Source organism: Elephas maximus, chromosome 15 (assembly GCF_024166365.1).
Source record: "Elephas maximus indicus isolate mEleMax1 chromosome 15, mEleMax1 primary haplotype, whole genome shotgun sequence".
NCBI lineage: Eukaryota > Metazoa > Chordata > Mammalia > Proboscidea > Elephantidae > Elephas > Elephas maximus.
Window position 1 is genome coordinate 17,791,773 of NC_064833.1, and position 23,403 is coordinate 17,815,175.

Consider the following 23,403-nt stretch of genomic DNA (forward strand, 5'->3'; position numbering starts at 1 on the left):
TAGAAAAAGAAGTACGTCAGGAGGCTCAGTCCCTTGGCCTGGAATTAAGAGGTGTGTGCGCGTGTGTTTTGATTTGATGTTCACTCTTTTGTACTGTTGGGTATCTAGTTTTGAATCTCTGTTTCTTCCTGACCTGAGAAACTTCCTGGTGGCTTGTTCTGAAGGCCAGTTGTTTGGTTGGACCAAGTTATCATATTTCTTCTGAAGGGGACTGAATCCTAGTTTTCATAGCTTCCCAGCACTGGCTAAGATTCCATTGTGTATGAACAGTTTTTGCAGAATTAAGATGCAGAATTATGCCCAGATGTCACAACACTCATGTCATTTCCGAGATGTCAACAAACACATTTTGTTGCGCTAATACATTAATGCAATCAGAACAATGGCTAGAACACAATAAGAATCCACTAAGTGTTATCATATATATACATATATGAAAACCCTGGTGACGTAGGGGTTAAGCGTTACGGTTGTTAACCAAAAGGTTGGCAGTCTGAATCCACCAGGTACAGCTTGTAAACTGTATGAGGCAGTTCTACTGTCCTATAGGGTTGCAATGAATTGGAATTGACTGAGGGGCAAAGAGTTTTTATATGTTTATATATATGTGTGTGAATATATAATATATAATGTATATATTTAATGATACGTTTATACCATTATGTAAATTGTTGCTGTTATTATTATTTTTACCACTACTATGTGCCAGAAACGATGTTTGACATTGGCGAAAAACAATCCTTGCCCTAAGGGAGCTCAGCTACACAGGACAGATAGGTATACCACAAAGTGGTCTTGTGAGGGTTACACATGTACAAGGCACCGTGGGAAGCAGCCCCCAGGAGGAACAGGGTCAGCCTCTAGGAGGAGCTGACAGCTGATCTGGGTAAATGAGGAGAATCTCCAACCTACATTTTCTGAGACAACTCTGATGCCCCTTTAAATGTGGGTATTTCATTAATAGCCACCTCAGGTCAATATTCTGATCAATGTTCCTCCTTCTTGTAGTTATAATCTGTTCTCATCTCAGAGTCTATTTACTTGGAGAAGGCTCTCCTCTCCTTCCCTCTCCCTCCTCTTCCTCTCCCTATCCATATTCCTATCCTATCCTCTTCAATCCCCACAGTGAATCTCCCTTTGAAGCCCCACAATACCAGCTGTCTGTTCCAGACTCTTTCCGCTTAAACTGCCTCATTATTCAATTGTTTCATGTGGATGGATCTTACTTTCCGAGTAGACTGAAAGCTCCTTGAGAAAAACACTGTGTGTTCAAGACAACTCAACTCAACTTGCATTTATTGAACGCCTGCTCTGTGCCAATCACTGAACCGAATGCCTGGTATGGATACAAAGAGGACCACGGTTGGCTCTGGTAGGAGAGACAGATACAAATAATGTATCTGTTTTGTACAAAATATAGAAGTAACCTAGAGTTTCTCTGCAGGTGGGGTGGGGAATAAAGGTGCTCCTCCCGGAGAAGGGGATGGCTAAGCCAGGCTCTCCAGGGAGGCATGAGAAGAAGAGGGAGGACACTCAGACAGTGAGGAGCTGGTTCCATCATCATATTAGCTGAGAGCTCTTGGGCAAGTTACTTTACCTTTCTTTACTTCAATCTCCTCAACTGTCAAATGGAGCTAACAATAGCAGCTACTAATAGTTGTATGAGGACTAAATGAGCTAATGTATGAGAAGCTCTTGGAACAGTGCCTGGCAAATAGCAAGCAATCAATAAATACTGCTATGATGCTTATTAATATTATTAGTCAGGATTCCTGCAGAGCTAGCATATAGTGGGTACCTGAAATACACATGTTCAATTAAATAAAAATTTAATGTGCTGAGAAACTGTCCAAAGAGAAACCACAAGATAGCCTAACCCAGAATTCTAACGGGGCTGAGCCCTTCCACGCCCCAGGGCGCGATGGCGCCTGAGTGAGCACAGCGTGGTTAGCTGACACAGCACCATCAACCTCTTCAATCTGTTGTGGCTTTTCCTGCCATGGCTCTTTCCACACTCTCCTCTGAAAGTCTTCAAAGTACACTGAATGATGAGTTTCAGATTATTTCCTCCAAACGAGCTGACAGTGTAATCAGACGGAGCCTTTCGCATAATCGTGCACTTGTTAATTTATCTACTGTTGTCCTTTGTTCCCATCTGACATCATGTATTAATTTGTCATAGTATGAGGGTTTCAGAATAATCAAAGCCCACTGCATTCAACTGGTGGGACAAAAATCAATCAGTCGAGATCTGTTACACAATACTCATTTCAAGTCAATAAATACTGAAAACATCCCTGAACTCAGAATTTGCATTTGATACCTCTTTATAAGAGGTTTACCAAGCAAAAGCAGGAAATCTAATGTGCACATTTTATTTGCTCTGGGCAATTAACTAGAAAAATCACATGATAGGAAAACTGATTAGCCAGCTCTGAGAAGGTCTACAGCTCTCAAGTATTTAGCTCCACAGTAGAGTTTAAAATAAACAAAGATCGGAAGAGAAGAAATCTCGTTTGAGCTTCTCTTTTCATGTTTTTTGATCTTACCCATTGCCGTGGAGTTGATTCCAACTCACGGCGACCCTAAAGGACAGAGTAGAACTGCCCCAGAGGGTTGCCAAGGAGCGGCTGGTGGGTTTGAACTGCCATAAATTCTACCCATGCAGATATGCAAGACAGTATATGCAACTGTACCCATACCCTGTCCATTTTCTACCTTTACCATCTTGACTCTGTCTCCTTCTCTTTATTCTTACTGCTGCTGTCCTAATTCAGGTCCTTAGCATTTTCTATTTAGATTATCATAAAAAGTTCTTTATTGATCTCTCTGCCTCAGTCTTTCACCCATCTATTCTCTGTATTCTGGCTAGTCACCTTTCCAAAATCCTAGGGCTGGCATAACAAAGTACCACAAATTGGGTGACTTAAAAGAACAGAAACCTATTGTCTCACAGTTTTGGAGGCTAGGAGTCTGAATAAGGAGCCCTGGTGGTGCAGTGGTTAAGGGCTCGGCTGCTAACCAACAGCTCGGTGGTTCAAACCTACCAGCTGCTCCACGGGAGAAAGATGCAGCAGTATGCTTCTGCAAAGATTATAGCCTTGGAAACCCTCTGGGGTGGTTCTACTCTGTCCCACAGGGTCGCTATGAGTCAGAATCGACTCAATAGCAATGGGTCTGGTTTGGGTTTGAGTCTGAATTCAGGGTGTTGGCAGGGCAATTCTCTCTGACATTTCTAGGGGAAGATCCTTTCTTGTCTCTCTTGGCTTCTGGTAGTGCCAGGCATTACTTGGCTTGCAGGTGCAGCATAACTCAGTAATTTCATGGCTGTCTTCCCTCTGTATCTCTTCTCTTTTTATAAGGACACCACTCAGATGGGATTAGGACCCATCCTACTCCAGTATGACCTCATGTTAACTGATAGCATTTTCAATGATCTTATTTCCAAACAAGGTCACCTTCACAGGTATCAGGGGTCAGGACTTCAGTACGTCTTTTTGGGAGACACAGTTCAGTCCATAACATCTCCTAAGCATGGCTTCTAAGCACAAGAAAACTATACATTAGTTGGTCCATAGCAACCTCTTCTACTGCTACCCACCTCAATTCCATTTTCCACATCCATCCCAAACTAACTACAGTTCACTTAAACCTGCCATGCTATTCTGTGCCTCAGCTCCCTTCACCTAGCAATCTCGGACCATCCTCAGCCAGGGTGCCTTTTATATATGCTGTAGTCTTCCATTTACTTCTCTATCTTCCCTACCTGAGTGTGAATTCTTCAAGGGGAGGAATTCTATCTCATTCATCTTAATATTCTCAATGAGCAAGGCAAGGTGCAGGAACAGAATACAAGTTCACTGGACAAATTGTCCTGAAACAAGAGAATGGTTTGAATATTGTCATATATGAATTGACCGCAATGATAACATGAAGACATTGAAGAAGACACATATTTTAGAGACCACTTTGGTCCTTTATCTAATTACTAGTTTTCTAGAAAGGGAGCCATACAGTCTAGGTCGCACCACTTTACTGTGTTCCACTCCTGTAACAAAAGCAAACCACCGAAAAGCAAGATGATAAAGGTTATATTCCAAGAAATACACATTCCACATTATGTCTGCAGACCATTTCTGATTCTATTCCCCCGTCACAACACATCCATGCCCACAGCAAAGTGCAATAATAAGCACGTATTAAAAAATGTATAAATTAACCACTAATGACGGTTCTCATCAGGGCCCCAACAGATGGATTCTGTGAGATGTGGAGAAAAATGCAGAACACAACTCAAATTCTTAGATGTCCAGACTTAGTGCACCAGTTGAGACTGGAGGACTCCGTGAGACGATTGCCCTGAGGAGCTCCATAAACCTTGAATTGACACTGCCCGCTAAGGTCACCATTTAGTTAAACAATAGGTTGGCTCATAAAGAATATTACAAGCGAGTACTATGCACCTTTAAAAAATCATCTATATGAGACCAAATGATCAACAATTACTCTAAAGCAAAGATGAAAGGGTAAGGGGACGGGGAAACCAGATTACTGAAATGAGACATCCATAATGAAATTCATGATGATGTCAACACATTGTGAGAAATGTAACCAATGTCTCTGAACAATTTGTGTAGTAATTGATCAACGGGGACCTAATTAACTGTGTAAACTTTCACCAAAAACACAATAAAATACTATTTTTAAAAACGTGCGTACATTATTTTAGGTTGGCGGAGTTTACCAAGGCAGGGCAGTGTGTACATGTAATAATATTCATTACAGCAGTTTTGTAACAGAGCAATACTGGGGAAACCTAGATATCGGACAGACTCAATTTGCTGAGTCGGAACTGGCTGAACAGCAACAGGGTTATTTTTTGGTTTATGGCACCACCACTTGCTAAACATGATAATTATCAAAAATAATCTTTAATGGTTATGGGAAAATGCTTATGTTTTAAAATGAGTTGAAAAATGAAATTAAAACTATGTAGGAAAAAGACTAAAAGAAAATTGAATAAAATGTAGTCCATCGTGTTCAGGGCATGTCAACAGGTAGTAAAGGGCTCTAAGGAGCCCTGGTGGCACAGTGGTTAAGAGCTCAGCTGCTAACTGCAAGGTTGGCTGTTCAAACTCACCAGCCACTTCCGTTAAGATCACAGCCTTGGAAAGCCTGTGGGGCAGTTCTGCTCCGTCCTACAGGGTCTCTGTGAGTTGAAATCAACTCGATGGCAACAAGTTTGGTTTTTTATTTTGGTTTAGTAAAGGGCTCAAGGAAAAATACCTGAGATTTTTGGAGAATGATCATTTAGCTTGTGTCATGGATTGAATTATGTCCCCCCAAAAATATGTGTATCAATTTGGCTGGGCCAGGATTCCTGGTGTTGTACGATTTTTCTATATGTTGTAAATCCTGCCTCTATGATGTTAATGAAGGAGGATGGGTGGCAGTTGTGTTAGTGAGGCAGGACTGAATCTGCAAGACTGGACTGTATCTTGAGGCAATCTTTTGAGATACAAAAGAAAGAAGCCAGCAGAGAGACGGGGACCTCTTACCACCAAGGAAGCAGCACCGGGAGCAGAGCGCATCCTTTGGACCCAGGGTCCCTGCGCCTGAGAAGCTCCTCGACCAGGCGAAGACTGAGGACAAGGACCTTCCTCCAGAGCCGACAGAGACAGAAAGCCTTCCCCTGGAGCCAACACCCTCGATTTGAACTTTTAGCCTACTTTACTGTGAGGAAATAAATTTCTCTTTGTTAAAACCACCCACCTGTGGTATTTCTGTTACAGGAGCACTACATGACTAAGGCAGCTTGCACCTTTTAGATAAGTACTCTTCATGGTATCAGGTAATATTTACGAGTTAAGACTGGCAGCAGTGGGGATGGATGGATTTGCTTACTCAACATGTCAAACTAAAACAAATTACGATATAAAGTCCAGAGATCATAATATTTTTTTAAAAGGAACCTTAACATTTATAATTGCTCAACTTTAAAACAGCAACATTTTGATTTTGAGTAAGACTGGGGCTATTTCAACCTCCAATATGTACCATTTCAATCCCTGATATTTCTAGATGTATTATCCTAACAACAGTTCAAACTTATTTGCTCCCCTACAAGAAAATAAATACAATTTAATTTATATAACATCTCCCCCAAACAATAATGAAATACCTGTACAGAAAGCAAGGCTTTAATAACGGAATAAAGCTAGCCCTAGTATTATACTTTGTTCTGTAAAGCCTCTCAAGGTCAATTATAAGTTTTAATCCTCAGAGGATAAAAGGTCAAGAACCCCTGAAGACGTCTATTTTAGGGAGGAGGGAGCCGTGTAACTAAGTAGCTCAGGTGGCGGCAGGGCTGGTGACAACCCTTGTCAGAACCCATGGCTGCTCCACAACTGTGGTAACCAGTCCGCATTCTCTCCTGCAGCCCCCAGCTTCGATTAAATATGTTACTCCATAGGGTTGAGCCAGCATGGTAATTGCAAAATGTCAAAGAATCTTTGTATTAACTAAATAAGCTTATTTTTCCTTTGTTTACATGCAATTTGATAAAGACTATCAAGATTTATTTTTGATCCATTGAAAAAGTCATACAAAGTATTATTCATGTTAAAAAAAATAATTAAAAAAAAAAAAAAAAGGAAGCCAGGAGAACAACCCCAAAAGAAGATTCAGTATGGAAGAAATTAGAAAAGGTCAAAACCTGAGGGTCCAAATTTAGTGAGACTTAAGAATCCTCACAACAACAATGTCAGCAAAGCTATTTTAAATGTAGTTCAGCTCCATATCTTGGCAAAGTGGTCAGAGCCAGTCAGGGGCCTTGAACTCCTAAGAGTAATGAATCCACAGATGCCTTGGTCTTCCTGGACATCTGTGTGCAGTTTTCAGCATCTTGCCTAAAGTTAGTGTAACAGAAACATGTCCCCTTCCAAAAAAAAAGCCAACTGGAAGGAAGAGGTAAAACAAAAAAGAAAGAAAGAGAGAGAAGGAAGAAAAGAAAGAAAGAAGGGAAGGAAGGACGGAGAGAAGGATGGACGGACAGATGGACGGACGAACGGACCCACAGGATGAAGGGCCATCTTTAACAACGCAGAGACCGACCAAAGGCTCTGCTGATTCCAGGCCCTAAGCACCCAGTCCCTCTCTCGGCCTTCCTTCCTTTCCCCCACCCCTCCCCCACTTCCCACCCTCTTTCAAACCTTCCTCCCATGCAAAGGAAGACACATGACTTCAAAATCAGGCTCAGCTTAGGACACAGCTCTTGTCAATGTGTACAATACATGAGTCATCTGTTCGTTTTGTAAACATGAAGAAATCATACTTTTAAAACTTCCTCCTTCATGACATTCACAGCGCTTGGCAACACGCTTAGTGTGGAACATTGGCTCTTTTCCTTATCCACGCCCAAAGGTGTCAAGGGCAGATTTTGTCGTACTGAAGACTCACATATTCCAGGGCAGGTACAGTGGCATCATTAGGGTTGGTGTCACCCAGTGTGGCAACTCATGGTGTCACCCCCCTCCCCCACCTGGGGACATCTTCCCATACCAGACCATACAGAATCCTTAGTAATGTTTATTATCAATTTTAAGTTGCAAATTGCTTAAATGTAATATTTCTTAGATTATAGGAATATTAACAACAAAACTGTTGGGTAAAATCTTTCTACATTCAATTACAACATTGTTAGTTACAACATTATCAGTAACTGGGCGGGAAGCCTTTCTTGATTTTTCTCCTTTTCCTCTAATTACTACTTCATTTCTCAAAAAAATTATTGATAGGGGTTTAAAAATACTAGTTACCACAATATTGTAGCTAAAAATCAGAAAATTTGACAGAATCAGAGACTAAAAAACACCGGCAGCAATGAAAACAACAGCGTGTGCTTACGTAGAGAGCAAACGACACCAGGCGATGTGAAGCATCACAGTAATTGGGTAATAATGACAGCTCTGACTGGAGCGCATCTGCAAGTTGAAAAAGTAAATTGGCACAGAGGTTTAGCCTTATAGGTGTACTGATACATGCAAGCTGGGCTTACAAAAAACGTTTTTGTTGTTCTAACTACAGGGATTTTTTATAAAAAATAATAAATTTCTTTTGAAACACTGCACAAAATTTTTATAGACAGTCATTTTGGTGTCACCCCTCTGACATGGTCACCAGATGTGGCCTGCACCCCCCTAGTGATGCCACTGGGGAGGAGACAATGAAGAGTGAGCATAATAGGGAGGCAGAAAGGGAACTGGTAGTGAGTGTGACTATGAAGGAACCCTGGTGGCATAGTGGTTAAGAGCTACAGCTGCTAACCAAAAGGGTGACGGTTCAGACCTACCACGTGCTCCTTGGAAACTCTATGGAGCAGTTCTACTCTGTCCTATAGGGTCACTATGAGTCAGAATTGATTTGACAACAGTGGGGTTTTTTTTTTTTTTTTTTTTTGTGACTATGAAGAAGCCCTGGTGGTGCAGTGGTTAGGTGCGGGGCTGCTAACCGATCGGTCCATGGTTGGAACTCTCTAGTCACTCCACAGGAGAAAGAAGTGGCAGTCTGCTTCGTAAAAATTTACAGCCTCAGAAACCCTATGGATCAATTCTACTCTGCCCTAGAGGGTCGCTATGAGTCAAAATCAACTCGATGGCAATTTTTTTTAATGGGTGATGTCTATGTGCCGAGGCTGCACCTCACAGATGCACAGAAGAAAGCCAGGAGAGTTTGTACTGACCCTCTGCCTTCCTCTGGGAAACCTTCCCACTCAGCAACCCCCACCCCTGAGCTCACCGAATTGTTTATGATTATCCGTGTATGCCTCAGTCTCCCCCAGTAATCAGTAAGTATTTCAGGGGCAGAGACTGCTTTTTTTTTTTTTAACGGGATTGCTATGAGTCAGAACTGACCCTACAACAACAGCCAATTTTGTAAGTAGTCATGGTAGGAGCTCAGTGTCAGTACATGGAATCGAATCTTAAGGGGTCTTTGGTGGCTTAAAAACTCCTCTGTTCTCTCCTTAGCTCTTCTGCAGAGCAGAGGGGTTCTGCTCAAGATCCAGAGAGAGGAATTCTGTGATTTGTGCACACCTGGGTATTCAGAAAAAGTCTAGACGTAGGTACTACTTGGCTCTGCCCTAAATTGGGGGCTAGGTATTACATTCCCAGCAGGCTATCACTCATGCTTGCCACCTAACTCTTTAGGGTACTTTGATGAGGAGATAAAATGTTTTGCCCTCATCAGAGGGAAAAAACAAAACAATAAAGGGATCAAGACTAACAAAAACACAGTGAGAAACAGAATTCTGGAAACTGAAAGGGCAAAGCAGGGTGACTGGCTGATCTTGTTTTTAACTTTCAAAGGCTATGAGGTCCAAGCCTTATCACTATGGTGAGCAGTCTACACACATTCCTAAGTCCCAGACGATAGCACTGCTGTAAGGGTAAAAGAACAGGCTGGTACTCAGGGACAAAAGCAAGGAAGTAAAGAGACAAAAAAAAAAAAAAAAAAAAAGAGGAGGATAAAAAGGCTCCGAGAACATGCCTTATGAACCCTATAAAACCAAAACTAAACCCGCTGCCATTGAGTCAATTCCAACTCACAGTGACCGTACTGGACAGAGTGGAGCTGCTCCAGAGGGCTTCTGAGGCTGTAATCTTTCATGGAAGCAGACTGCCACATGTTTTTCATACAGAGCAGCTGGTGGGTTCGAACCACCAACCTTTTAGTTAGCAGCTGAGTGCTAAACCACTGTGCCACCAGATCTCAAATAACTACCTTTTTAGCATGTAGTGGAGATGCTGCTTCTGAGTTACAAGGCATCACAATCTCCAGTCTGGAGTGTGGGTCTGTTCTAGATCATGCAGAAGTGAGAAGGCACCAGATGTCCCCCAGCACCACAGAAGGCAGCCATGTTACAGCATAGCTCTCTCACTTCTCTGACTACAACTCTCCTCCTGGGCTCAAACTTCTCTTAAGACAAAAGAAACGAAGTGTGGTGAGGGGATTGGTTAAGGCAGAACTACCTCGGGGAAGACTCTCACTTTGCGGTGCTCAACTCTGCCCACAGCCAGCGAGCCTGGTGAGGGAGCAGGCAATTAGAGAGTTCAGGGGCAGTCTAAAAACAAGCGAAGGCGGCAGAAGGATTGCACAGGGGATTTAATTATAATTAGCACACTAATTACAAGGGGCATAATTAGGAGCAATGGAATGAAATTAAGAAAAGGGAAAATTTAATTGTCAGGAAAAACTTTGTTGGGTCCATTTTGAGGCAGAGAAGAGACTCTGAAGATAGATTTAAGGCCACCCATCTTAACAAAGCTGGTTCCAAAGGAACCAGAAATTATTTGAGGGGAATTTTCTTTTTGTTACCCAAAGTAGCCCAGATTACTTGATGACACACAGGAGCCTCTTGTATCTAATTTTGCCATTCTGTTCTTTATTCTAAATTAGATAGTAAAATAGCTAATGATAAAAAAGCTTGTGACTACTCCATTCCAAAAACATGATTCAACCTCTGAGGAGAGCAGAACAGCGAAGAACAAAGAAAAAGAATGTAATCCCGTCAAACGCACTTTAATACACACCACATTGATAGGTGAGAGCTAACTAAAGAGAATACTAAAAATATTTTTTCTCTTATACTGTACTTTATTTTTCAGAGTTAATACAAAGATGGCAATCAAATGTAACGAATCAGATTTTAACCTAGTTTCATAACGACAGTCTAGGAGCATTCTCACAGTGCTCGGATAACTGAAACTTAGAGCCCTGAATATGGTTACGGTTCATGTTTTATTAAAAGACAACACGGTTGGAGGGCAACAGTTTCCTAGGATCAGGAGTAACATTTAAAGAACATTTATTTTCTCTTCTTCATTTAAGAGCCCAAGGTATGATTCATGCAACTTTCATTTGGTAAATGTCGGCTGACCACCTACTATTTCCTGGGCACCGAGGTTGGAACAGACAAGTAAACACATGACTATGGCATAGTGTGATGAACACCAGGAAGGAGGTGAGCTTAGAGGGCCGTGGGAGCTCACAGAGAGCCTTCTGAAAATGACCAGAGGAGGGGCCATGACGCTGGCCAAGAATCTTGAAGAAAAAGGAGATAGGATGTGCAAGGCAAGGACAGGAGAGCGAGCACGCATGCTTGCCACTCCACCATGCTCAGTGGGGGAGTTTTAGAGCTGCAACTCCAATAATAAGCACAAATAATACATAGATTATGATAAATTAAGCAATAGAAGCATTTTAAAGTCAGGTTTCCTGATACGACTTGACATTATTTCCACTATTATTTTTAAATTGTTGTTGATGGCGATCAAGTAGATTCCGACTTACAGCAACTCCACATGACAGAGTACAACTGTCTCATAGGTCTTTCTCCCACAGAGCCACTGGGTGGGTTCGAGCTGCCAACCTGCCGGTTAGCAGTCAAGTGCTTAACGATTGTGCCACCAGGGCTCCCCCTAAAATCTACCTACACAGGAGCTTGCTGCCTCCTCTGCCAGTCACCCACCCACCACCATAAGCTGAGTGCCCAGAACGCCTGGCAGGCCCTATGTAAGTACACGAAGGTAAATAAGACAAGAGTCCCTGATCTAAAGGACTCACTGGCAAGTGTTGCAACAGAAAGTGCCATTAAAATGCACTGTGAGAAATCCTATGGGCTTCACCATGGGCCCCCTGAGGGGCAAGGCCATTTCTAGCAGGAGGGTAGCTCATACTAAGTGGTTAACTCAGGAAGGCTGGGGGACAGGAAGCTGGGGTCCATGCATGTGACACAAGGCAGACCTGGATGATGCCAGATGCTGCTAAACAGTGACACCGACCACAGCAGTGAGGTGTCTGGGCACTTTAAAAAATGTATCCTCATGTGACTTACAAACATACAACCTTTTGGACAAGACTTCTTGGGGTAAGTCATGTCTTGTGATGGGGTACTGGGGGCTCTTTCCAGCTTGTCTCCTCATCCTTGCCCTTATGTCAACTGTAAATCCAGGGCTAGAGCTGTAATTAAGTTTTCAGGGAATCCTTTAAAAACCTTTGGTCTGAATTCAGATCCTAAGATGTTGGAAGACCGTGATGACCTGATTCAGTCCTTATTACCAAACCTTTTCCATAAATATTTAGTTCCATCATATATATTTATTACTCCTGTAATAAACTTCATTCAAAAAATGTGAGAGCTTCAGCTCATACCACGTTTTTCCAACACTGACAACAGGCACTGTCTTTTCAAAGGATCGACAGCCTGCAGGCAGATTCAGAAGTGGTAGAGTTTACAACACTCAGGGCTTTATAAGGCAGGCTTTCATCCAGTACAATGTTAACTATATAATTGCTAACTTGGTTTTTCTTTTCTTCTTCTCTGTGTTGCTTCTGAGGCTCTGATGAAATGTCTGCCACCATTAGTAACGCAATTTATAAAAGGGCCATTGGTTTTTTCACTCAGCTTGGGAATTTTAAAGTAATAGGTGTTTCACACGGCTGTCAGAATAAGCAAGACTTGTTGTTTCTAAGTGCAAAAGGGACATGATTTTCCAAAGAAAAGTGAGAAGAAAATTCAAGCAAAGGGGACTTTGGGAAATCTTGCAGGAAGAAACTTTCGTGTTCTGTTGATCTGATTATATATGAGAAATGTTTTCAAGGGCTTTTACATAAAAGGCAATTCCCCCCGCCTCCCCGCCCCCAAGCAACATCTAGAATACAAAAACACAGTACCTTCAAGTCAACTCTTTGCCAATTAGAAGAAAATAGTACTTTGGTGGGAAGTGCACCGCCACCAACCAGCTATGTGACCCTGAGGGCCATGCTGTGTGTCACCTTTTTGACCCTGTCCTTTCTCCAAACTGAAAAATAAAGGGTAGGGAGGAAGGTAGACTCTCCAATCTCAAAAACCCATTCCAGCCTTAAATCCTTTACTCTAAAATACATAGTCTTTATCAAAATTTGACCCTGTGAAGAATCAAACTATATTAAAAAAAAAAAAAAAAAGTTTTCCTGAATGTTTAGGCAGTCAGCTCAAGTGATCCCTTCAACTGTGATCCCTTCAACTGATCTCAAGGAAGACCTGTTGCCTTCAAAAGAGTCAACCTATTTGCAAGCCCAGCTTATAAAATATCCTGAATTTATGTTAGAGAAATAAATGGCCATTAGTAACCCAGCAAATAAAATTTGGATTTCAAGTGATGAAACCACGTTTCACGATGACCAATATGAAGTGTAAATTGAGCAATAGAGTTGCTTACCCAAGTAGGTGCAATGTGGTTATTACTTACATTTTGAAAATTACATTGAGGAAACCTTATAATCACAGCATTATTTTATAAGAGTCGATGGACTACAAAGAAAGATTATGTTCAGACCTGCCATACACTTAGAAGGGGAGTAGGGCTGAAGTCAGCAACAACAGAAATTAAATCGATGGCTGGAATACGTTTTCCCAGTGAGGCGAAACACGCTTCTTACTATGCCTCGGACGCTTACTTTTTAAAAAATTGCGCTTTAGGTGAAAGTTTACAGCTCAAGTTAGTTTCTCTTACAAAACTCTATACACACGTTATTATGTGATGCTACCTGCTAGCCCTATAATGTGATAGCATACCCCCCGTTTCCATCCCGGACAGCCCGTGTCCATTCAACCAGCTCCTATCCCTTTCTGCCTTCTCGTGTCGCCTCCGGACAGGAGCTGCCCGTTTATTCTCATGTATCTACTTGAACTAAGAAGTATGCTCTTCATGAGCATCATTTTATTTCTTATAGTCTAGTCTAATCTTGTGTCTGAAGAGTTGGCTCTGGGGATGGTTTCAGTTCTGGGTTAACAGAGTCCGGGAGCCATGTCTTCTGGGGTTCCTCCAGTCTCAGTCAGACCATTAAGTCTGGTCTTTTTACATGAATTTGAGTTCTTCTCCATACTTTTCTCCTGCTCCGTCACGGATTCTCTGTTGTGTTTCCTGTCAGGATGGTCACCGGTGGTAGCCAGGCATCATCTAGTTCTTCTGGTCTCAGGCTGATGGAGCCTCTAGTTTATGTTGCCCTTTTCTTCTCTTGGGCTAATATTTTCCTTGTGTCTCTGGTGTTCTTCATTCGCCTTTGCTCCAGGTGGGTTGGAGCCAACTGATGCATCTTAGATGGACGCTCACTAGCTTTTAAGACCCCAGACGCCACTCACCAAAGTGGGATGCAGTATATTTTCTTAATAAACTTTGTCATGTCAATTGACGTAGATATTCCCCAAAACCACGGTCCCCAGACCCCCACCCCTGCTATTCTGTCCCTCGAAGTGTTTGGTTATATTCAGGAAACTTTTCAACTTTTGGTTTAGTCCATTTGTGCTGACTTCCCCTGTATTGTGTGTTGTCCTTCCTTTCACCTAATTCTTGTCTACTATCTAGTTAGTGAATTCCCCTCTCACTCCCTCCCCACCCTTGTAACCATCAAAGAATGTTTTCTTCTGTGTTTAAACCTTTTCTTGAGTTCTTATAATAGTGGTCTCATATAATATTTGTCCTTTTGCAACTGACTAATTTCACTCAGCATAATGCCTTCCAGATTCATCCATATTAGGAGATGTTTTTAGATTCATTGTTGGTTCTTTATCATTGCATAGTATTCCATTGTATACCATAATATACCACAATTTGTTTATCCATTCATCCATTGATGGGTAGTTAGGCTGTTTCCATCTTTTTGCTATTGTGAAGAGTGCTGCAATGAACACGGGTGTGCACGTACCTATTTGTGTAACAGCTCTTATTTCTCTAGGATATATTCCAAGGAGTAGGATTCCTAGATTGTATGGTACCTCTATTTCTAGCTTTTTAAGGAAGTGCCAAATCGATTTCCAAAGTGGTTGTACCATTTTACATTCCCACCAGCAGTGTATAAGTGTTTCAGTCTCTCCACAACCTGTCCAACATTTATTATTTTGTGTTTTTTGGATTAATGCCAGCTTTGTTAGGGTGAGACAGTATCTCATCGTAGTCTTGATTTGCTTTTCTCTAATGGCTAATGGTCATGAGTATTTCCTCATGTATCTGTCAGCCGCCTGAATGTCTTCTTTGGTGAAGTCCCTGTTCATAGTCTGTAGGTTGTCTTTTTACTCTTTGGTGAAGACTTATTATGAGCATAGTGTTTGATTTTTAGTAGCTCCCAGTTATCTAGTTTCTCTTCTGGTGTTTGTGCATTGTTAGTAATGTTTTGTACACTGTTTAAGCCATGTGTTAGGGCTCTTAGTGTTGTCCCTATTTTTAATTCCATGAGCTTTATTGTTTTAGATTTTATATTTAGATCTTTGACCATTTTGAGTTAGTTTTTGTGCATGGTGCGAGGTATGAGTCCTGTTTATTTTTTTTTTTTGCAGATGGATATCCAGTTATGCCAGCACTGTTTGTTAAAAGAAACTATCTTGTCCCACTTACCCACTTTTTTTTTCATTTTTATTGTACTTTAAGTGAAAGTTTACAAATCAAGTCAGACTCTCATACAAAAAACTTATAAACACCTTGCTATATACTCCTAATTGCTCTCCCCCTAATGAGACAGCACACTCCTTCTCTCCTCTATTTCTTTTTGAGTCCATTCGGCCAGCTTCTGACCCTCTTTACCCTCTCATCTCCCCTTCACACAGGAGATGCCAACATAGTCTCATGTGTCTACTTGATCCAAGAAGCTCATTCTTCACCAGTATCATTGTCTATCCCATAGTCTAATCCAATCCCTCTCTGAAGAGTTAGCCTTAGGAATGGTTCCTGTCTTGGGCTAACAGAAGGTCTGGGAACCATGACCTCTGGGGTCATTCAGTCTCAGTCAGACCATTAAGTCTGGTCATTTACGAGAATTTGGGGTCTGCATCCCACCGCTCTCCTGCCCCCTCAGGGGTTCTTTGTTGTGTTCCCTGTCAGGACAGTCATCGGTTGTAGGCAGGCATCATCTAGTTCTTCTGGTCTCAGGCTGACGTAGTCTCCGGTTTATGTGGCCCTTTCTGTCTCTTGGACTCATAATTACCCTGTGTCTTTGGTGTTCTTCATTCTCTTTTGCTCCAGGTGGGTTGAGACCAATTGATGCACCTTAGATGGCCATTTGCTTGCGTTTAAAACCCCAGACGCCACTCTCCAAAGTGGGATGCAGAGTGTTTTCTTAATAGATTTTATTACACCAATTGACTTAGATGTGCCCTGCACTTACCCACTTTTAAAGCAAAACATTTGCCCATTCTTCTTTTCACACTTCAAGATTACAAAAACCCCATGTAGACTAACTCTGTTTTTCCAATTTAGAATTATTTTTGCAAGGTCTTCTACCAATTAGTTGCTATCATATACATATATAATCTAAAAAACAAGTGGCTTATCAGTCACTGAAACCAAACCTGTTGCTGATTCCAACTGAGCGACTCTATAGGATGGAGCAGAATTGCCCCACAGGGTGTCCGAGGAGCGGCTGGTGTATTCAAATTGCCACCCTTTTTGGTTAGCAGTTGAGCTCTGAACCACTGTACCACCAGAGCTCCTTGGTCACTGAAAGGGGTAAGAAAATGAGACTTGGGGATATTTCTAAACACAGCTGGCAAAAGCATGGTACTAGTTGGGGAAAGGATTCCCATAGCTCCCAGATGACTCGCTGGGTGTGAATGGCTATGTTTGCCAAGGGGACCATCAGTTAAAAATGCGAAAAACTACGCAGTGGACCCAGTATTTTTCTTGGAAATGTAATTTGAAGATATATCAACCTGGAAGCCCAACCCTATTCCCATGCAGACTGAAAAGTGGCTTGCAAATAATTTTCAAACAAGGAACTCATGTTCTCAAAAGGGAGAGTAGGATGCAACTAAGATTTAAGCCTTGCACGTGCCAGACAGCAAAAGGCCACACACGTGAATTTCCTTATGGCCAACTTCTCCCATTTCTACTTCCCAGTGGTTTCACTCAGTAAGGCGACCAGTATCCTCATCCCTGCCCCAAATCCATTCTGATCCTCATCATCCTTTCATAGCTTCGGACTCTGTATATAACCAATTTCCTTCCAAATCGCGGTGAAGTCGAGGAGCAGTGTGGAAGGAACGAGGGATTCAAAGTCAGACCTGGGTGAATCCTGTCTCAGCTACCTGTCTGATCTTAGGCAAGCCACCACTTCTCAGAGCCTTAGTTTCCTCATCTGTAAAGTGCGGCAATAACACTTACGTGGCAGGACTGCTGTAAGCACTGTCTGAAAATTTGAGTATTTAATTTACTGGAGTGATTAATTATTTAATGCTGTCAGCACATAATAAAATGCTCAACAGGTATTCTTTCCCTTGCCTTTCCCTCTTTCCTGAAATCCAGGATACTGGGCATGTTGGCTTTGTCTTCTGTTTCAATGCTCTGCCTTTCCTATCTTCTTCAAACCATTTCAATGATCCATTTCCTACTGGCAGTGGGGTCTTAACAGGCTTAATTTTCCCTGTTCTCTACCATTACAAGATGTGGTATGATAACATCATGGCCTCTCTTAGTTTGTAATTTTCCTAGTCCTGTCTATTCACTTCTTTGCTACAATTTCTTAGTTCAGTGCTTTAGTACAGTGCTATAATAGGTCCTTAAATGATGTTTTTGAGGATTTACCTCACCCAATGTCACTATATTACTATTTAGATGACACATCAACCCACCTATCCACTTTGAACTTTCCCCTTTGGTCACGCAATACTAGTTCTCAATCTTAAACTCACTAAATCATCAGTAACTCTTATTATATATGACAGATGCTTATCTTTCTTCTGTGATCCTCACTCTTCTCTGTCTTGGTGGGTCATGTTACTATGTCGATGACCTGCCAAAAAGTAATCTCTATAGTCATTTTTCACTTGTCTTTTTTTTTTTTTTTTTTCTCTTGAGCATAACTCAAACCATTGCACAAGCTTGTGTCCCGTCCCCTCCCCCCTCATAAAATATAGAATCCCAGTTTGGGATAAACATGGACATTTCTAGCTACCCTCTGGCTGGCTATCCATAACTTTCCTCCCAATGTTCTTTAGAGGCCTTGTGGAGTAGCAGAAAGATTTGGAAGGAGACAGTGTGGGCTTAAATACTGGCTCCCTCAATACTTCTATGTTTTTCAGCAAGTTACTCAATCTCTCTGAGTCTGTTTCCTTATCTGCAGATAGGCAACAATACCTGTCCAGCAGGGCTGCTCGGAGGGTGACAGACATCTGACATAAAATGCTAATCTTTAAAGCTTGGCACATAATAGCTGTCCAGAAATGGTGGCAATGGTTTTTCTTAACCCTCTGGGCTGATTTCCACCATCCAACCACTCGGTCATGCCTGTCACAGTCATGAATGGTCACCATTTCAGGGTCCTATCATGACTCCCCTCTGTGATACAAAACATGACCAAGAACCTCATCCACTGCTTCAAGGCTTCTTACGAGGTTGCCTCAAGATATTTCATAACCTTTTTGGGCTCAGTTCTTCTCAAACACACTCTGCCCACCATCCCCTATATCCTATCCTGATCTCTAAAGATCTCATCTCAAGATGTACTTGAAATGCCAACTCTCTCCTAAAGCCTTTTCTGATTAAATATGGCAGACATTGTCACATTTCAGTCCTTGGGTGAAACAATTCTGCTCCAGTAGGGTGAGGTGGGAAGAACTCTGTCTTGTTAAGTGAGACAACCTGCTCCCTACTTGCCATGTGAACTGATCTAAGCTAGGGAAGTAGACTGGCTCTCTCCAAGCTCCTTTTTGGCTGCAAGATGTGATTCTCTGCATTCAATATACGGGCGTTCCCTATCTTCTACTGCCTATCTGGATTGTTCTGCTGCCGTGTCAACAACCTCTAGGTCCCTTTGCCTCAGTGCTGTTCTCAAGGGAAGAGACCCTTATCTGGGTAACTCACTTAGCACAACCTGGAGCACTGTGCTACAGATAGTACTTAACAAATGCACTGAGATGACAAAGATCAAAACACCTCCAGTGAGGCACAGACAGCTGCTGCTAGATGACTCAGACCTCTCTGCTAAGTGGCTTAATTCAGCACCCTTTCAGCTGTCTAACCAACACTCATCTGTCAGTTTGTCCTACCATGGTGGCTTGCATGTTGCTGTGATGCTGGAAGCAGTGCCACTGGAATTTCAAATACTAGCAGGGTTACCTATGGTAGACAGGTTTAAGTGGAACTTACAGACTAAGAGAGACTGGGAAGAAAGGCCTGGTGATCTACTTCTGAAAAAATTGGCCAGTGAAAACCTTACGGATAGCAGCAAAACATTGTCTGATATAGTGCCGGATGATGAGCCTCTCCAGGCTGGAAGGCACTCAAACGACAATTGGGGAAGAGCTGCCTCCTCAGAGTGGAGTTGATCTTAATGACGTGGATGGAGTTAAGCTTTCAGGACGTTCATTTGCCAAAGTACCACGACTCAAAATGAGAAGAAACAGCTGCAAACATTCATTATTAATTGGAATTGGGAATGTATGAAGCATGAATCAAGAAAAATTGTAAACTGTCAAAAATGAAATGGAATCCTTGAAAATCGATATCCTAGGCATTATTGAGCTGAAATGGACTGATGCTGGCCCTTCTGAATTGAACAATCATATGGTCTAATATGCCAGGAAAGACAAATTGAAGAGGAATGGAATCACATTGTCAAAAAGGACATTTCAAAATATATCCTGAAATACAATGTTGTCAGTGATATGATAATATCCATATGCCTACAAGACTGCAGTCTGAAATTGATCTAACATTCAGTCGGGATGCACTGATATTACTGGCAATTGGAATGTGAAAGTTGGAAACAAAGAAGAAAGATCAATAGTTGGAAAATACAGCCTTGGTGTTAGAAACAATGAAGGAGATTGCATGATAGAATTTTGCAAGACCAATAACTTACTCATTGGAAATGCCTTTTTCAACAACATAAACAGTAACAATAGATGTCGACCTTGCTGGATGGAATATATTGGAATCAAATCAATTACATCTGTGGGAAGGGATGATGGAGAAGCTCAATATCATCAGTCAGAACAGGGCCTGGGGCAGACCATCAATTGCTTATATGCAAATTTAAGTTGAAGCTGAAGAAAGTTAAAACAAGACCATGAGAATCAAGCTATGACCTTTAGTATATCCCACCTGAATTTAGAGGCCATCTCAACGATAGATTTAATGCACTGAACATTAATGACTGAAGGTAAGTTGTACGGTGACATCAAGGACATCATACATAAAGAAAGCAAAGGGTCATTAAAAAGACAGGAAAGAAAGAAAAGACCAAAATGCATGTCAGAAGAGACTCTGAAACTTGCTCTTGAACATCGAGTAGCTAAAGCAAAGGGAAGAAATGATGAAGTAAAAGTGCTGAACAGGAGATTTCAAAGGGTAGCTTGAGAAGACAAAGTTTTATAATGAAATGTGCAAAGACCTGGAGTTAGAAAACCAAAAAGGAAAAATATGCTCAGCTTTTCTCAAGCTGAAAGAACTGAAGAAAAAATTCAAGCCTTGAGTTGCAATATTGAAGGATTCTATGGGCAAAATACTGAACAACAAAGGAGGCATCAAAAGAAGATGGAAGGAATATACACAGTCACTGTACCAAAAAGAATTGGTCGATGTTCAACCATTTCAGGAGGTTGCATATGATTAAGAATCAATGGTACTGAAGGAAGAAGTCCAAACTGCACAGAAAGCACTGGTGAAAACAACGCTCCGGGAATTGACAGAATATCAACTGAGATGTTTCAACGAATGGATGCAATGCTGGAAGTGATCACTAGTTTATGCCAAGAAATTTGGAAGACAGCTACCTGGCCAGCCGACTGGAAGAGATCCATATTTGTGCCCATTCCAAAGAAAGATGATCCAACAGAATGTGGAAATGATCGAACAATATCATTACTATCACATCCAAGTAAAATTATGCTGAAGACGAGTAAAAAACAGTTGCAGCAGTAAATTGACAGAGAACTGCCAGAAATGCAAGCCAGATTCAGAAGAGGACATAGAATGAGGGATACCGTTGCTGATGTCAGATGGATCTTGGCTGAAAACAGAGAATACCAGAAAAAATGTTTACCTGTGTTTTACTGACTATGCAAAGGTATTCGACTGTGTGGATCATAACAAATTATGGATAACACTGCAAATAATGGGAATTTCAGAACGCTTAATTGTGTTCATGAGGAACCTGTACATAGACAAAGAGGCAGTTCCTCCAACAAAACAAGGGGATACTGTGTGGTTTAAAATTAGGAAAGATATGCATCAGGGTTGTATTTTTTCACCATACTTACTCAATCTGTATGCTGAGCAAATAATCCAAGAAGCTGAACTACATGAAGAAGAACCGGGCATCAAGACTGGAGAAAGATTCATTAACAACCTGCCCCTTATGCAGACGACACAACCTTGCTTGCTGAAAGTAAGGTGGACTTGAAGCACTTAGTGATGAAGATTAAAGATCACAGCCTTCAGTATGGATTACACCTCAACATAAAGAAAACAAAAATCCTCACAACTGGACCAAAAAGCAACATCATGATAAATGGAGAAAAGGCTGAAGTTGTCAAGGATTTCATTTTGCTTGGATTCATGATCAATGTCCATGGAGGAAGCAGTCAAGAAATCAAGTGACGTATTGCACTGAGCAAACGTGCTGCAAAAGGCCTTTTTTAAAGTGTTGAAAAGCAAAGATGTCACATTGAAGACTAAGGTGTGCCTGACCCAAGCCATGGTATTTTCAGTCACCTCACACACATGGGAAAACTGGACAATGAATAAGGAAGGCTGAAGAAGAACTGATGCATTTGAATTATGGTGTTGGCGAAGAATGTTGAATATACCATGGACTGCCAGAAGAACAAACAAATCTGCCTTGGAAGAAGAAGTACAGCCAAAATGCTCCTTAGAAGCGAGGATGGAGAGACTTCATCTCACGTACTTTGGACATGTTATCAGAAGGGACATGTCCCTGGAGGACATCTTTCTTGGTAAAGTAGAGGGTTAGGAAAAACAAGATGGATTGACACAGTGGCTGCAACGATGGGCTCAAATACAGCAACAATTGGATGGGGTAGAACCGGGCAGAATTTCCTTCTGTTGTACAAAGGGTCGCTGTGGGTTGGAACAAACTCAATGGCCCCACATTTAGGAACAAAAGCTGCTGGCAACAATAAATGCCTGGATATTGGATTCACATTTAGTGTTCCATTCAGACGTTGCCTCTTGCAAGTTCCAAAAGGCATTAGATCATTTTATCCACCGCCCCCCCTTTCTTCTTCCTGCTCCCCCCACCACCAGAACCCAAACTGACTACGTATTTCCAAGCATACCTCATGTAAGCTTACCACACTCATGAGAAACCAAAGAATTTTGAAATCAAAGGTTCACAAGACTAAATAGCTTCTCACGGGGCAAGTAAAAACGTAATCTTGTTTTGACACAAATCCAAGGTAAAGTACAGAAATGTCTTCCTGAGAAAGCTTCTTGTAACACAAATGCAACACTGAAGTGAAGGGAGAAGGTAGCAGGCTTGCTACAGCAACATACTAAGCATTCTTTCAAAAAGAAAACCTGTAACATACCTGGATTTGCTTGACTAGAGCTTAAACATTGAGTGAAAGTCTTAACAAGGGTAAAACTAATCTAAGAACCTGTTTGCTTTGCAAAGTTAAGTGCTATTATTTATTGAAGGCTTACTGTGAGCCAGGCCCTGTGCTAATCATTATATATACACTGCCCCATTTAACTGAGACAACTGTGATGCAAGGGCTCTTATTCATGTTTTACTGAAAACTGAAGTTCACACAAGGTAGGCATCTTTTTCAAGGTCACAAAACTAGCCAAACCAAGGGATTTGTGGTTCTATAAACCATGCAATTAATGTGACCTTAAAACTGATCGTACCTAAAGTCAAAAATTTTAGGAGCTCTAACACTGAATAGGAATGCTCAGTTAATCTGTCAATTTCCTAAGAATCTATGAATTGGAGGCTAACACTGCATGCCCTTCACAAAATTCTCAAAGTGGTCTACTTTAGAGATATGGACAAATGGGAAGATAATTCGGAAAGTTTGACTCCAACTCCTCTTCTTGATGATTTGCTTGTGTAGGCGCCCTTGAAAAGGGGATGCTCATGAGAAACCAAAGAATTTTGAAATCAAAGGTTCCTAAGACTAAATAGCGTAAGACCAGTATCTGGTTGTGGGTTTCGTATCAGCAGAGTTAGAGCAGCTACTTACATGGTGTGGATGTGGTGAGAATTAAATAGATTAAGTCCACAAAGCAGCTTTGATCTCCTTAGAGAAAGTTGCCAAATAGATGAAATACGGAACCATCACTTGCCCTTGCAAAGGCTGTAACTGACTGAAGCTTATAAAAAGCACACTGGGGGCCACACTGCCTCCAT

At 41.6% G+C, this 23,403-nt stretch overlaps 1 protein-coding gene across 1 annotated transcript in view; it reads right to left on the minus strand.

The window, feature by feature from the left end:
• NSMCE2 (NSE2 (MMS21) homolog, SMC5-SMC6 complex SUMO ligase) overlaps window positions 1-23,403 on the minus strand; it is a 271,346-nt gene that overhangs the window by 15,954 nt on the left and 231,989 nt on the right. The window lies entirely within an intron of this gene.